The sequence below is a fragment of the Vidua chalybeata genome, chromosome 3 (genome assembly GCF_026979565.1).
Source record: "Vidua chalybeata isolate OUT-0048 chromosome 3, bVidCha1 merged haplotype, whole genome shotgun sequence".
Taxonomy (NCBI): Eukaryota; Metazoa; Chordata; class Aves; order Passeriformes; family Viduidae; genus Vidua; species Vidua chalybeata.
This window is the reverse complement of record NC_071532.1, coordinates 109,446,507-109,462,843: the sequence shown is the minus strand read 5'-3', so window position 1 is coordinate 109,462,843 and position 16,337 is coordinate 109,446,507.

The following is a 16,337-nucleotide window of genomic DNA, read 5'->3' as shown; positions in this document are numbered from 1 at the left end:
AGTGAACGCAACTTCCCACAGCATCATTGTGGCTGTTCAGTTCTTCTAGTCAGGCCCCACATATAGGAAAGGTTAAATTAATCCAAGTCCAGAGTGATGCCATCCTGGAAGTCTTCAAGGCCAGGCTGGATGAGGTTTGGAGAAACCTGGCCAAGTGGAAGGTGTCCCTGCCCGTGGCAAAAGGGTTGGAAATAGAATAATTTTAAGGTCCCTTCCAACCAAAATAATTTCATGATTCCATGATCTCTCCCCTACACCAGTGTGTACAGACCTGCTCTCTCTTCTTCAGCTGAAAAAAGGTTGAATAAATGTTGCTAAAAGTTCATATGTTTCTTGTCTTGGATTAGTTTTCAGTCAGACCACCCAGTCCCACATTTTGGATTACCTGAGTCAAGGTGGATGGGAAAATGTGACTGGCAGATCCCACAGAGCCATACAAACCCAAGTTTCAGGATTAGCTACACTCATTAAGAGGTAGAACCATTCCATTCCATAGTAATTCTGAAGACACATGATAAAACATTGCTTGTACTGATGTCTTACCACACCAAAAAAAAAAAAAAAAAAGTTTACTGGTGCAAATCCCTCTTTCCTGTTAACCTTGGACTATGACCAGGCACAGAAGGTGCTGGTTGACTTGGACCAAAACTATAGTAGCTGTGCTAAGTGGATCAGTAGAGGTGAAAAGGGGCAGAGACTGATGCCTGCACTCAGATGATGGTGGATTTCTTTGGCACAGACATAGCCAGGCTGGCTTAGGCTGCCATGGAGATGCAGGCTCAGCTCATGCTGGTGTCCATCAGACTGCAGGAAGCAGCTGACTCATGTAAAGACAGTTTAAAATACAATTTTGCAGCTGTCTGAACCTTTCCATACAGGTGTTATACCTTTCCCCACCTGCATGTGCCTGAAGGAGGTCAAGTCTTAGTTCATAGTGGAGCACTGGTGTTCAGGCTCTCCCGGTTCCTGCTGGCTTAACTTCCAAACATTCAGCTCCAGATGTCATAATCATGGAATCATAGAATGGTTTGGTTGGAAGGGACCTCAAAGATCATCCAGATCCAACCCCCTGCCATGGGCAGGAACACCTTGCACTAGCCCAGGTTGCTCCAAGCCCTGTCCAGCCTGACCTTGGACAGTTCCAGGGATGGAGCAGCCACAGCTTCTCTGGGCATCCTGTGCCAGGGCCTCTCCACCCTCGCAGAGAAGAATTTCTTCCTAATATCCAATTTAAGCCTACTCTGTCTTTTTGAAGTCATTCCCCTTGTCCTGTCACACCAGGGTCTTGTAAATAGTGTCTCCATCCTTCCTGTAGGTTTCCTTCAGGTACTGGAAAGCTGCAAATATAAGGATTCATAAAGATGTAGAATGGATTTTTAAAAGAGTGGGCACCAATATTGTGAATTACAAGGGGGAAAAAAAAATCAAAAAATAAATCAAGTAGTCAGCAACATGTAAATCTTGTCTGTGAAAGCAACTGCTTACCCATGTTCGAGCAGTGTGACTTCTACATGCTGGTGGGAAGAGGCTGTGGCTGGAATTGCTTAGGAAATGTCATATGCTTCCCCCTGATGTGTGTGTGTGTGCCTGTGTTTAGCATCACAAAATCCTTAAGTTTGGAAAAAAGCTTTAAGATCACCAGGTTCAGCCATGGATTTGTGCATATCTGCATGGGCTGAGTGCCAATAAACAAACCAGCACCGTGGCACAGAGGTAAACGCTGGAGTCTGACAGACTTTGGGACTGGTCACATGGTCCGTGGCACGTTGCTAATCCATGGTCGCTTGTGCTGTCCCAGACAATTCCCAGGCACAGCTCAGGAGCCAGCATGCACCAGGCACTGTCCCCGGTAGGCAAGTTGGAATTGGCTCTTTTATTTTGGAGGCGAGGTTGTTTAATACCAAAGAAATGTCTGGATTGTGCCAGCTGGCCTCAGGGATGGAGAGCTGATCCTGACACTTCCTTAGCTGACGAGCAGAGATGTAGCCAAAATGTCTGGCAGGAGATTTGTCTTGGTCTCACTTCTGCAGGCTCACCTGGCAGTAAACACACAAGTTCCTTTCTCCTCTGCTGTGGTTCAGCAGTGAGGAACAAAAATACTGAATGTTGCTGATCCAAGGATGAGGAGAGAGCTGTGCCTTCATCATGAGGGGAAGAAATGAAGGGGCCAATCTGAGACAGAGAGCTTGAAAAAAAGACCACTAGCATCCACTAACTATAGTCCTGTTCCAAATATGACCCAAGATTGTCTATCTACAAAGAGGTTTTCTTGAGGATTTGGCTTCATCTTTTTTCTGCCCGTGGCCACTTGAATGAGAGACTGGTTTCAGATGGGAGAAATGATGGAAAGGAGTGGAGGGAAGAAATTTCCTTTCAGGTTTTCTTCTCTCTCTAATTAAATACAGACTTCTGTTTCTTCAAGTTCAGGATATAGTATCCATTTAAAAATAATAATAATTAAAGATTCTACTTATCATTTTATCTCACAGAAGGCTCACAAGGAGTTGTTCTATAGCCTGAGGCTAAAGCTAGCCCAGATATTAGCTGAACCAAACAGGGATGTCATTGCAAGCCAGTCTGCACCTCTGCGATGTTCAAAAAAAAAAAGTTAAATTAATGCCAAGAGATGAACACTGAGAAAGCATCTGAACTGTACAGGAAAATAGGGATTGCAGAGGAAGACATGGACAAATACCTGTATTTAGTCATCTTCTAAGGTGGACTTGGATTATGGGCTCTGAGGGAAAGAGCTCCATGGTTTATCCAGCTTTCCTGCAGTACCTGGTTACATGACCCTGACTCCCCAGGTACCAGGAAGAAGAAGGTCTTGTATTCAAAGCATTGTTTATAAATGTCCTTTAGCTATTGCATCTGGCATTCCTCTCTGGTTCTACAGGGAAATAGAACCTGGCTGCCTGAATAATAGGTGAAATTAATTCTTCTTTTTGGGCACATGCTCCACAGCAATTGTACAAGTTCATTTCAGGCAGCACAGAAAGCTGCTTTGTGCAGCCCAGGTAAGTGGGTTTGTAACCAGGCAGGAGGGGAGCAGGGAGGCCTGTTGCTGAGGGGAAGTGTCACCAAGCAGCCTGGCAGGAGCAGAGCTGTCAGTGCTGTGCCTTGCCATGGACCCCGCAGCTCCAAGGGGCAGAGGCACCACAATATGTCGAGGGCACCACTGAGTTTCTGCTCAGTGGAGGGGACAACACACACATACCTGGAGACTGGGAAACATCTGCTGGGAGAAGTCACTTGAAAAATAACCTTGCAATGGCTTGGGAGAAACATCTGTGCAGCAAATGCCATACTACTAGTATTGGAGGGATGGAAAGGCAGAAGTCAGGGAAAGCATAAAGAGCCATCTTGTGTCAATAATGCAGGGAGCTGGTGGCACAGGGGGAATTTAGGTCAGCACAAACTTCTTTGGCTCTACAGCTTTTGTGCACAGGAGCTGGTGCAGCAGCTGTCTAATTGAAATGTGTAGCCATTTTTCAACTCACCAAAGTGAACATCAGGGAGTCAAACTTTCCTCCTTTTCCCCATTCTCCACACTGAAACTCACTCTCTGTTTTGTTGTTTATTTCTTACAGGAGTTTGTTCACATGTGTTTCCTACTCTGTACATAAATAGCAGGAATATGGGAAGGATATGAGTATTTCAGACCAAATGAATTTTGTATCTTTCTAAGAGAAATGGAATCTAAGACACAGGACGATATATTTTGTCTAGAACAAAACTTGCTGATATATATAATACAGAAAAAAAAAATCCCAAACCTCTCACGCCTTCACATTAACTCTTATTTTATCCATTATTTTGAACAACAGCACCAGCCAGGCAGTGCAAAGATTCAAATGAAACATCTTCTGACAAGATGCATTCCTCTGGGTGAAATCCCACAGGCTACATATTTGGGAAAGTCAAATTAGATGGTTACTGTTGGTTGCATGTGCCTGCAGATTTGAAGAGCAGGAAACAATTTCATTCATCTGAATTAGCAGAAGTCAAAATCGCAGCAGGGAATGTGTTAGCAGTTTAGCAGTGCCTATGACTGAGAGTCAGAAATGTACTCTGGGCTTGTTTAGTTCAGTTTAATGACAGCCAGAGCATCCTAAAGAGGTATATTGGCATCCAGCTGTAGTTAAAGTTGAGACAGGAGCTGGTTCCTTTCTGCTCAGCTTCCACATCCAGCTGTTGTGGGCTCAAAGCTGACACAGGCCCAAGTACAAACAGGTGAAGAGGAAGATCAGTAGGACAACATCTCAAAATTGCAAGATTATTTTTGCCTGTTGGCCTCTGCTCTTGCAGACACACACTATGAAAAGGCTGGGAGAGACAACATACTCACAATATTTCAGCCACAGAGAAGGCAGAAGCACTTTCCTGAAATGTGAAATGGGAAGGCTCAGGGAGGTGAACTCATGGGAAGATTTACATCACAAGGGTTATATGGATCTAAGGAGTATAAAGATTAAATTATCTTTAAAGTCCTTTCCAACCCAAACCATTCTATGATTCTACATGATATCAAGGAAGGAGAACAGGTATGAAGTATGCTGAATATTGAAAAAGTGGAAGAGAAATCAAATGCAATTTGGGCAATATAGGTTTGGAGGTAAAAACAACAACCAAAACAAAACAAAAACAAAACAAAACAAAACAAAAACAAACAAAAACCACAAACAAACAAAAGATCCCAAACCAAACTGAACAATTACTCTGGATTTTGTGTCTTTTAACCAAATGTTAATTCATGGAAGGTGTTGAAGAAAGAACCCTGGATTAGATGAAGTTTTCATTTTATTTTTTTTTAGGGATACATTTCCTGAAGATAGTAGAACAGTTATCCCATCCACCTGAATTCTTTCCTGACAGAATTTCTTTGACAGCTGCCTTTTGGTTGTTTTCTAGATGGACAATGGGAAGGATGGGAGAGGGGCAAAGGAAAAGAATGAGAGACTAGGAGCAGGAGACTGAGAAATCTCCATTAGCTGCACATGAATTTTGAGAACATGGGGTTTCTACAAGTGAACAGATGCAATATAGTTAAAGAGAGATCTTTAACCTTCAGAGCAAGAACCTGCATTAAGTGAAGTGGAAAAACAGGACAGAAGGAAGAAAACTAAATTAACAGGCTTCAGAGGACTTCTGTCACTCATCACAGTGCTGTGAGAAGGAGACTGAAGTCAAGAAGTCAAAAGCCTTAGGCAGGTGTTTACTAATTTTGTCTCCTTATCTTCCTTTCTTCTTTCTTGACCAGCTCATTATGGCTGCATGAATCAGCTCAACAAGTTATTGGCACCAAAGAAATGCATGTGTAAAAGGAAAATTTTGGTTATGCTGCATATTTGGGTCTTACTATTTGGAAAAAAAAAAATGAAATTACAATGTCATAATGAACTTCTTCAGTTCATTGTTCTCATAGCAACTACTTCATGACAGTAAGGGAACAATTAATTTCACTTGATATAACTTGTGAAGTAGGAGACAATATTTGCTTTGTGTTATTAAAGGACTAGGACTCTAATTGGTGAACTCCTTATCTTTGTGGCTGTCACCAAAGTAGAGATTCTGTTTGTCTCTGTTCTCCTACTTTGTTAACTCCTCATCAATATAACTTTCCTTGCCCCATTGTTTCTCTCTTTTTACTCCTGAGCCAACTTCAGAGTCTATGCACTTTCTTTAAAGTAGTCCATTTTTTCATTTGTATTTCTATACATTTTCTACGTTTCATGAGACAGGGAAGCCAGGATTAAATCACATTTAGTCATCCCTGGAGGCATACCTTATTTCATAGAATCACAGGATCACAGAATGTTTGAGTTGGAAGGACCCTTAAAGCTCATCTTGTTCCCAACTCTGCCATGAGCAGGGACACCTCCCACTATCCCAGGGTGCTCCAAGCCCTGTCCAGCCTGGCCTTGAACACTACCAGAGATGTGCACATCCATCTTGCTATTTGTCACCCTTTGTGGCCAAAGGAGTGCCACAAAACTAAAGCTGTCACAAGACCACAGAAACAACATTTGGGATGCTGAAATTTCCAGGCCAAATGCTGGTCCACGTGAAATGTTTATAGAGTGCTGTGGACACAATGAAACTGTGTCAGGGGAGGTTTAGGGTGGGTGTTAGGAAGATTTTCTTAACCCAGAGAGTGCTTGGGCACTGAACAGGGGAGTGGTCACAGCCTCAAGCCTGCCAGAGATTAAGAAATGTTTGGACAAAGCTCTCAGGCACATGGTAGGATTGTTGGGACATCCTGTGCAGAGCCAGGAGCTGGATTTTGATGATCCTTGTGATCCTTTCAACTTAGAATATTCTATGACTCTCTGAAGTAATTTAGATGAGACGGGAGAATATCTTTGATACAGACTACAAGGAAAATATAAAAATACGAAAATAAGAATTTGGCTTTGGTCTGGCCTCCTTGATAAACCAAATGGACATCTTTCCACTTTGATAGATTTCACACGGTTTGCATAAATGAAAGGATTTGGGCCTTTTGAAATGAAAAGGAGATTTCTGCTGCACGCCAGCATGCTGCTGATGAGGGCTCATCCAAAATGCACCATGACCACGTCTCGCCCTCTGTTCCTCTGTAACACGTGTAGCAACCTGTGTCCGCACCACAGGAAAAGCTGTTTGAACAGATCGTCCTGGGGACTTGACACCGAACACGGCACCGCGCTCGAGAGCCTGTGTAGTGCTTTGTGTTTGTGGCTCTGTTTATCATACTACAAGTCTTGATTATTCTAATGGCACTGGAACTCTTCAGAAACACATTGTTCATACCCCCAAGGAGTTTGCTGCGCACACAAACATTCTCAATCTACTGTATAAACAAATGTGTTATTCAGCAGACAGCGTCGGTTCTGCTGCTGATAACTGGGAAAGGGGCTGACAACAACACAGAGAATATTACCTCCACCTCTAAGTAGTTTGTACAGTTTGTTGGGATTCATTCTCCATCATTTCAGTGGGATCTGGAGCTCTTATTACTGTCTGCTTTGGGTTCCTCAGTGGATTTTTGCACAAACCAAAAACTTAACTCTTGAGCATTGTAAAACTTCCTTTTTGTTCATGATCTACAGCTTCCTCACAAGGGGGAGAGGAGGGGCAGGAACTGATCTCCTGTCTGGTTCCCAGTGACAGGACCCAGAGGAGTGGCCTGAAGTTGTATCAGGGGACATTTAGGTTGAATATTAGGAAAAAGATTCTTCAGCCAGAGGGTGGTTGGGCACTGGAACAGGCTCCCCAGGAAGTGGTCACAGCACAAAGCCTGACAGATTTCCAGAAGAATTTCTGGAACATTTCAGGCACATGGTGGGATGCTCGAGGTTGTTCTGTGCAGGGCCAGGATTTGGACTGGATGATCCTTGTGGGTCCCTTCCAAATCAGGTTAATCTATTATTTTATGATTTTTGTCTTATTTGAGCAAACACCTGCTCACATTTTTGGTAAAAAGAGTGAGTTGTGAGACCCACACTTTGGGAAAACATCAAACACAGAAGCTTCTCTCTTGAAAGCACCCAAAATGCAAGAAGATAAGAGCTGTCAAATAGTGGAGATGGTTTTTTTCACTGGAATTTTGGTGGTGTTGGCCTTCTTTGCCTTAATCAGCAGTTACCCTCTGCTGATTCCCAGAGGTCTTTTGTTAGGATACATCTTTTAGAAATAGACCTTCTCAGATGCTTGAAGTGTTTAAATATTGAATCCCATGTGAGGTGAATGAATGTGTGAGGAGAGGGGAGACTGAAAGATATAAAAAGGAAAGGAAGTAGAGAAGATATATTCTCCAGTCACTTGTACAATATTACACGAGGATGACTGAAATGATTTAGAAGGAAATTACTGAATTTGATAGGCTAATTATGGTTGAAAATATGTTTGAAATTGCATTCTAGCCCATAGAATTGGGAGCCAGCAGAGATTTTCAAAGGCATTTGGGGGTTGAAATTGATTTGACTTAGTGATTGCATATTGGTTTGTAGTTTCTCACCCTTGTCAATGCAATGTAGACATTTCTCTATCACTCTAAAGTTTTTTTTTTTTTTGGGAATACCAAGGTTATGTCTCCTTCATTCTTTCCTTTGGAAGGAAAGAATTTGATGGATATTCTATCCAGGTAGATAGAATTTGAGGACACCTATAAAGCAATCAAAATTACCATTTCTTCCAAGAAAGTGGAAAACCCACTCTTGTTGATCCATCATGAAATGAAGGTACAAAATCACTCTCTTCAACAATAATGTCTAAGAACTTCAACACTGCTCAGTTGTTTCAAGCAAATCAAGTCTACACCCACAAACACAGATTCCTATCTACCAACCTTAACTATTGTGTGGATACTCCACAAAAGACTAAGCTGATCTCAGAGATCCATGTTTTGAGTCCTTACTTCTGACGTTTTTAATGTGTTCTTGCTATTTTTTCCTCCAATATTATATTCCTTACATGTACACCTGTCCTCTAAATGAAGAGGTGCAACAAAGAAAAGTGTAAACAAAATATAGCACATAAATATAGGATTGTCATTACTTGCTCTTTCCTGCCTTCTTTGGCTCACACAGACAATAATTCTATCAGGAAAGGTTTATAAATGTGGAAGAAAAATAGAGAAATAAAGCAAATTGTTCAACTAATACCACTTCTTTTCTCATTGCAGCTTCATTTCAAGTCACTATATTCAGTCACTTCTGATTGCTTAGTATTTTTATTGCCTATTTAATTTTGGTTTTAAGTGTGCATGCCAAGCTTCATATTAACATTGAATATGTCTCTGGAGTTGTTGTTTGGACTTGTGGGAGAAATTTGTCCCATCATGGCAAGACAACCTAGGTATTGTTCCCTCTGTGAATGCCATCAGCAGTGAAGCTTTCTCAGAATTTTAGAAAACACAAGAAGTGAGATCAAGCTAAAGCTGTAGGGAAATACAGAGTTGGGAGAAACCATGGAAAAAGTCCTCAGATGCAAACTGTTCCTGAGCAAAGGCAAGCAGGGGCAGTGGCCAAAATGCAGTGAGGACCTGGCTCCCAGCAGAGGTTCTGCCTTGCCAAGGCCCTGGCAACGAGACAATCGTGGTTCTGGCCATTCCATGGCCTGAAGCAGTCTGCTCTCCTGGCCCCCATCTGCCTTGGATCAGGGCTGGTGCTCATCATGGGAAAATGAATACACAAAATTCACCCCAATTTATTATCATTCCCTCTTTTCTGGCAATGCCAGGATTCCAGCTCTGATGCAGCTGAAAGCCCTGCTCAGTGCTTAAACTCTGAGAGGCTGAACAAAGCAACTCTGCACAGAAATGTCCATAATAAAGTTTAGAGGTGGGGTAGGAGCAATCCTTCACTGACAAGAAAATGATCACATTAAAAAAATAAATTTCAAAATATTCAAAAGTGACATAGAAATTGGAAATCTCTGAGATAGATTCCAGGAAGAAAGGGACTACAGGGCCATATTTTTAATGCTCAGCCAGTGCTCACTTTCTCCTTAGTTCGTTGTCCTTTCCTTCAGACCAAGATTCAAATAAACAATTTATATTTTCATCATGAATATATTAACAGCTTTACACTGTCTTTGCCTCGTTAGCTAAAATTACTGTCTTTTTATCACACTCGCATAAATTTGAAGGCCAGAAGAACCATTATTTTAGTATAGTTTGGGTTTTCCCCTCCTGCAAGAGGCAAGATTTAAGCAGTGATCCCTCTATCAGGCCTCTAACTCGTGGCTGAACTAGGGAGTCTCTTTAGGAAAGACATCTAATCCTGATTTAAAGACTTCTTTAAAGACTACTTAACAACTCATCAAGCTTGTCTGGGGTTTCTTCTTTGGTTTATAGAAGTAATGAAGCGAGTCCCCCATCCTCCCCTCCTGGAGATACTTCTTAATGGAAAGTAAAAATGCTACAATTACAACACACCATGTGTGAGACATAAAACCTCACTCTCACTCCAGTATCTGTATCGTATTTAATAAAGTACCAACAGAGCAGCAATAATGTACGCTGGGAATCGGGCATCATAAATAAAAGGAGAAAAATGTAATAATGGGTGGTTGGAGAAAAATATGAAAGCAGCTGTAAGAACTGAAACAGACAAGGGGAAAAGAAAAAAAAGAAAACAAATAGAAAAAAGAATCAAAATCCCTCACAGCCAGGCATGGAAATAATGTATTTTAAAGTGGGTGCACTTTTGGAGGATTCTTCCTGAAGAGAGGAACAGATACACAGGCAAGCATGTACACACACACACTTGCCAGATCTTACCAGATGATGTAGTTGAGGCTGGCTGAACTTAATTAACTTGGATGAGTGCTTTTAGATTTTAACCTTCCTTGTTTATTTGCTTTCACTGTGCAGCAGTAAAGACTTTCAGACATGAAGGGAAGGAAGAAAAGGAGGGGTGAAATGACTCTTGAAGAAAACAATAAGCAGCTCTGTTTGTCCAGTTGTTTGTTTTTAAGGGTGCAAGGTGACTGCTCAGTTTGTGTAAACCAGCACAGCTCTGATACTGATTTATACCATCTGATATCTGGACCTGGGAAGTTTTCCTTTCTGGATTTCAAAAATAATTAATAAATCCTCTATCCCACTACCTTGTTTTTGTTGCCAGAAGTATCACTACAGGGGCCTATTGTCTGGCACTGAATCAACCTGACTTGGTTTACCACTTAAATAGTTCTCCTAGATCCCAAAATAAGCTGTTCACATCCAAATTCATACATGGGAATGGTCCCTGGCTCTTGCTACCTCTCAGAACATGTCTGGGAACTACTTTGTCTGGGCTAAGGGCTTGGCTATGAATGGAGAAATTTGGAAGAATGAGCTACAAAGCCAAGTTCTGTAGCCTGACTCTGGCTCTAGGAATTCCCAAATTGAGGCATTGTCTAAACTCTAGAAATAAAAATGTATATATTGACAGCATGGGTCCTTCATGTCCAAGTAGATCAGGACCTTTATCTATACTAAATCATGGAAACATAAAATGTTTTAGCTTTGAATGGGCCTTTAGAGACAACAGAACCATAGAATCATAAAATCAAAATCAAAGTAAAATGGAATGGTTTTAGATTTGAGAGAGATTTCCCTTAGTCTCTGAAAAATTCAGGTTTTGACATAGTCTCCAGCATGATCTGGAAGGCTGCCCCTAACACAACTTTTTTTCCAAGTCTTTAAACTTTTTGTTGCTCATTGCAGAGGATTGTAATGGGAGGGCTCTTTCCAGAGGAGCTGATGGATTCTTCTTAATCAAGGGTTTGTTTACTGAAGTCTGGGGGTTCTGAAGAGATAATCATCTATATTTGGGAAAGAGAGAGGCTTTGTGAGCTTAACCCTGATGAATATTATTGAGGTCCAAGGTACAATGTCCAAGGTGCAGCTGAGGTGGATGCTGGTTCCTACCTGCTCCCAGGAGACTCCTACTGCTCCTCTCCTGCCTGCCGGAAACAGACCTGGGCTGGGCTGAGTAGCAACAGTCTGGCAATGACTGTCAAAGAAAATTAAAACAGCCACAGGAAGCAACAGAGGGCTGCAAATGTTGGTCCATCTGTAATGTCAGACCTTTGTTCTGGCCTTTTGCTCCTGACTGAGAACTTCAGCTCACTGCTCCCAAGGAAGGTGGGTTAGTCCATCGCATGGAAAGGCCCTGGCAATTTTGCTATGGGGAGGGGCAAGCTCACTCCTGACCTCCACACTGACAGTCAGTGTGGATGAGCAGGAATCAGCACAGGTGAGGATTCAGCATGGCAGTGGATGACTGAGAGCCCTGGGTACAAATGCAGCTCAAACCCAATGTGTAAAAATGGCCTTTTCTCACTCAGCATAGCAGCTCCTTGGGCCTTATTGCTGCCCTAGAATTCAGAAACAATAAGAAACACCCAGAAGGGACATTTATTTGTGCCAGCCCCATTGAAATACCATTCTTCTACTTTCAGGTCAAATGTATACTGAAGTTCCTCATTACTACAGTGAAGGTTTCCAATGTAGGTAGGGGAGCCCAAAAAGGAGCAGATGCTCCCACCTGGCTTCTCAGGTGTTGCTGTCAAGGCAGTTGGTGTCAGGGACCACAATATGAAATCCAGGGTGCAGTGATTACAATTTATACTCGTGGGTGGGAGGGGAAGGAAGGGAATGCAGGCCTAAGTGTCTGTGCTTTCTTGTTAATTCAGTGGAGAAAAGGAGAATGCCACTGAAAACTTGGAAAGGCTTCTCAAACTAACCACGGTGACTCAAGACAGTCTGGGGTGACTCCACAGAAAGCCAGTAGAAGTGAGGAGGTGCCAATGGTTGCTCAAGATCCCAGGACGATGAAACCATAGAATGGTTTGTCTTGAAAGGCACCTTAGAGTTCATCTCATCCTGTCATGGGCAGGGACACCTTCCTCTACACCAGGTCATTCCAAGCCCCATCCAGCCTGGCTGTCAATACTGACTTCTTGGAAACATGTTTAATGTGAAAGAACTAGTTGCTTAAAACAAACTAAAGAAAAGAAAAAAAAAATTGTGTTAAAAGTTTCACTTCAGCACCACAACCTGGTACTTGGTAAACTCTTCTTGGCAAAAGACCAAAGTGCTGGGTCCACCTGAGCCTGGAGTTGTTTCAACTACAAGATCTCATACACAAGGTACTACCTGCTCCCTGAAATGTTTTATCTTAGATCAATTCTTGGATAAGAAATAGAAACAGTGTCTGGGCTGGAGGTGAAAACTCCAGGTGTTTGCTGACGATCTTAAAGGTCCTTTCCAACCCAAAGCATTCTGTTATTCTAAGATTTTTTTCAGCAATTGGTTTGGTTTTTTCAGCAATTTGGTATATTTAACCCTATAGATATCCAGTAGTGGATATTTGACTCTCACAAGGTCTCTAACTATATTAACTAGCTAATGGATCCAAGAAGAGAATTGCAATAAAATGCAATAAATTATTACTGATTCAATTGCTGCATTTTCAGGTCCAAAGACTTACGAACCAGACACGTGACTCAGCCCAGAACTATGTAAAATTTTGCAGCACTGCACAGCACTAGGCCTCTTTTCCCAAAATACAGACTGATTTTTATCTCATGAGGTGCTTGCAGGGTGGTATCAGCCAGCTGTCACTGGAGGATCGGATGATATTAATGGCAATTGGCATGTCTATTCAGTGAGATGAGCTCATCCCTGCAAAATCAGATGGAGTTTATTTCAAACAAAAAAAGGAGAAGCCAAGTGAAATAACAAAACTGTTGCCAACTTGAACAATCCAGCAATTCATCACCTCAATGAGGTCCTTGTGAATGTGAGGAAGCCACAGAACAAGGCTGGGTCTGCAAAAGGTTTTCTCGTCTCTTGTACCAAGGAATTTATTGAAGCTCAGTCCTTGCCTCCCAAAGACCCAGGTCTGAGTATCTGTAGCAGTGCAGTAACATCCTGGCTGGCAGGAGCCGTGGCTTGTCAGTCAAAATGCATTCTGCATCCTGCTGGACTTGTTTTCCATGTGTGCCCCAGGGCAGCAAGCACTGGCTCTACCATTCCCCCAAGGCCATGCATAACTTAAAGTGTGTGAGTAGTCCCATGGATTTCAGTGGGACTGCAAATGTGTTTACACACCTTAGCAGTTCCCTCATTAGTGCACAAAAACCGTATTATATTTCTGTCAAAAGGCAATTTGAAGTTCACTTTTCAAATGCCAAAGGCCTGTGCATTTACCAAGAACAACATTTAGCTTTTCCAGCCTCTGCTCCTCAGGGCCAGAAAACTTGTACAAAGGAGGAAAATCACCCCAAATGGGCTTTTCTTGTAGCATGAGGAGGAAAGCAAATAATCATTAGATAAAAAGGTGGTCTACATTCATGGTTAAATATTGGATGTGTAATTTAAATGAGAGAGTCAAGTTGAATGCAAAGCAATTACCAGCACTTAATATTAGTCAGACTAATAAAGCAGCAATTAAACCTCATTATACAGCCATAAAATTGAAGTGTAATAGATTGATTGCACCAAATGTTCATACCAATGTATGATGGCATACCATAGGCAAGGTGAAGTGGTTCATTTAATTGGCAGATCAAAATAATTCCCTGAGATGGATTTAACCTTATTGCATTTCTTGGCTTCACATGACATCCATGACAGAACAAACAAATAAATAAACACAATGAAAGAAGAGAGGGGAAAAAAAAGCTTATAGACCAGCTTGCTCTATGGCAAATACTCTCTATTCCATAGTATAATATTCCTTCTCCCGAGAGATCCACAGTTATTTGAGAATCTTCTTGCCAGGAGCACAATTTGGATCTTGCACAGCAGTGCTGCTTCATTGTTCACTCCTTGAATTGAATATGAGGCACTGAAGGAAGCCAACATGTAAATGTTTTGCTGCCTGTTTACAGCTGACATGGAATTCAGCACCTTGGAGTATATTAAGTCCAGTGATTAAAAGAAATTGCTGTTGGAAACCAAAAGGGTAAGCAGTGAGGGGACCATTAATAAAAATCTTCTAAACTCCTCTAAAATCACATCTAAACACTTTTACTTTGGCAATAGCTTCAGATTTAATCATTATAGTCAATCAGTCTCCATGAGTCCAGCATGTTAAGTTTACTGCCTTTTTTAATAAATATTATTTATGTGGGTTCACGTGATGAATATATTTTTTTTAAGTTTAAAAGATTAGTTGGTGCTTATAAAACACCTTATTTGCTGAAGACAAAATTTTGTGCTTTGGTTCTTATGGATTTTCACAACCCATTAACCTTAGCTTCCTATCTTTGCATTCCACAGCATCATTACTACACCAGAGCCTCCATGCAGCAATAAAGATAGATAAATCAACATATTTTCTCCTCAGCAACATTTTTCTTGGTCAAAAGAGCTTGATCTTCCTGCATGGACCTCATCTTGGCAGCACCTGAAGGGTTCACAAACTGCATATCTTCATGATTAACCTTTAAAAGGGGAAAAAATTATCTGAAAGACAAAAGTACCTTGACTTACAAAAGGATCCTGTGGCCAAGTACGATTTTAAATCCTGATCTCCTGTACATCTGGGCAGTACACAGTAAGTATTTTCTGTAAGGAAAAAAAATCTATTTTAAAAAATCAGAAAGTGAGGTCAACAGAAAGTTTAATTTTGACAGTCAGGGTTATGACAAAGATTTTAAACTATCCAGGCATGGACGGAAAAGAGATGAGAAGTTTATTGCCCATCCCTCATTTTAGTGGTTTAGCTAGTAAATTTTCCTCCACAAACCAAAAATCATAGAATAAGAAAATGGACCATTTTAATCAAGCTTTGAGTTTCCAGCTGATTCTGTGAGAAAGTCATCACTGGCAAAACCCTGTTGATCTTGTGAACCTTTCTCTTTCCCTTGTCTGTGCTGTCCTTTGGTTCATGCTGATCAGTCATGGTTTGAACTTGTTCTGGGTTCCTGCAGGGCAATAATCTGAGGACAGATTTATTGCTCCCTCATCCTACAGAGCTGAAGTTCCTTATTTGCAGATTCCTGGAGATTCCCAGTGCCAGCTTCTGTAGAAATGTATGTGCTACATCACTTCATGGTGAAGTGAAATGGCTCTGAGCTCACGCTCTGACATCTTGTCCTCGGTTCACCACCAATGGCATGGAAATTGAAGAACATGCTGGAGGAATGGGACACTGCACATACCTGTGAGACCCTGACATTTCCATTGGAAAATGGGGGAAATATTATATGGAAATAAAAAGAAGATAATCCTTTATATACCTACTTACACACCATTTTTCTAGTACAATTTAGGTAAGAAAAAGAGCTTGATGCTTATTAAAACTTGGTACTTAAATCCCTTGTAAGGGTGCTGGCAGCGCAGATCTCATACTTCCATCTAGGCAGCAAATGTTCTACTGCTCTAAGGTGAGATTCTCAAAAGCAGAATTTAGCATTTCCATCCATATTTGTCTTCCCCAACCTATGGACAGTTTTAGAAATTATGCCCACCCAATCTACATGGAACTGACAAAAATATTGCCTCTTTCAAAAGTCAGACCTCCTTTATATTAATAATATTTATTGCCTAAATATTAGTATTGGAGCTGGATTTTTGGCACCTGTACTTGAAAATCTTGATTCATGTTTTGTGAAATGTCCTTTAGATTACAGCTCCAGCATTTAATTATACCTCATGGTAATATACCAATTTTCCTGTTGCATATTTTTATAATTTCTTCCCTCTGTTAATTTCAATGTAAAACCTATTGGAATTTATAACATGTGAAAATGCAATATATTTATATGGACATTTCCAAACACTGTATCCAAAGTATCCAAGCTTTTACTCCTCTTTTCTGAGCCACTCCCTGTGAAAGCTGAAGCTGCTGTTCTAA